The sequence below is a fragment of the Octodon degus genome, unplaced genomic scaffold, assembly GCF_000260255.1.
Source record: "Octodon degus isolate 3935 unplaced genomic scaffold, OctDeg1.0 scaffold00002, whole genome shotgun sequence".
NCBI lineage: Eukaryota > Metazoa > Chordata > Mammalia > Rodentia > Octodontidae > Octodon > Octodon degus.
In genome coordinates, this window is record NW_004524578.1 from 4,033,490 (window position 1) to 4,034,628 (window position 1,139).

Genomic DNA, 1,139 nt, shown 5'->3' on the forward strand with positions numbered 1-1,139 from the left:
GGGCCTCCCACCACGCCTCCACTCTCCCACCTCTATTAGGGTGACTCACACCTGCTGAAAGGATGAATCATGTGGGTTACGAAACCCCAGGGCTCTTGCAGCTGAACAGGACCTCAGGTAGCCATCATGGAGACCCTACCCTTTTTCGGCCCCTTCCTTCCTCCCCGCACCCAACACCATCAAGTCACAGACTCAAGCGAGAGAAAATTCTCCCTATCCCTGGAACAAGCCTGACGCTCCTGGCTCTGAGTGTTAGAAGAGCAGTTCCTTCTGTCTTCAGGCCTCCTCCACCTTTTTTGTTTTGTTTTCCCCTCTTATATGATTTAAGCTGTTTGCTTTCAGCATGGGTACAGTTGGGACCAACGGTTCCAGGAGGGATGAGAGGAGAGACCTCAGAGGCATCCTCACCTCCCAGCATCGCTTGTGCATAGTGTGAACCTTTCCATCATTCTCTAGGGTGCTCCATGTAATTATCTACTGGATGCCGGGCTGCTGCAGGCGGCAGCGGGAGGATGATTCAGTTCACTTTCCCCCTGGCTGGTCCCAGCTCAGAAGGTGCTTTCAAGAGTACACGATCTAGTGCACACCTGCCACGTGGCGGGCCCTGGGCTCATCAAAACAAACGTGTGTTGGCTGCTGACTGTAAGGCAAGAGCTGACCTCATCCTGAAAACAGCCCTGTGGGGTAGGGACCACTGTTGACCCCCCATTTTACAATTGGAGTGTCCGCTCGGTAAGGACAGGACAGTAGCTTGCCCAAGATCACAGAGAGGGTGGATGGTCTGCCTGGAGACTCATCCAACATAGCCTGCCCAGCGAGGTGGGCTGCGCCGGGGATGGGTCTCTTGGAGCTCTTACGTCAGGGATTTCCTGAGAGTTTATCCTCTAGGACCCTGCACTCTTGCAAGTCTACTGCGGCACTAGCAGCCTGACCTCGGGAAATTCCATTCGCCCCAGACGCAGCCGCCAGGTGCGCAGCCCCTAGCAAAGCGTCGGCCGGGACTAAGTCGGGGAAAGGACTCACCTAGGCGCCACAGAGCAGGGCCCTCCCGGGTCCGTGCCGAACGTGTAGGCTGAGGCTGGCGCTTGGGGCAGTCCTGTGGCTCGAGAGCCTCAAAAGTCTGCTGAGAAGTTCCCCGG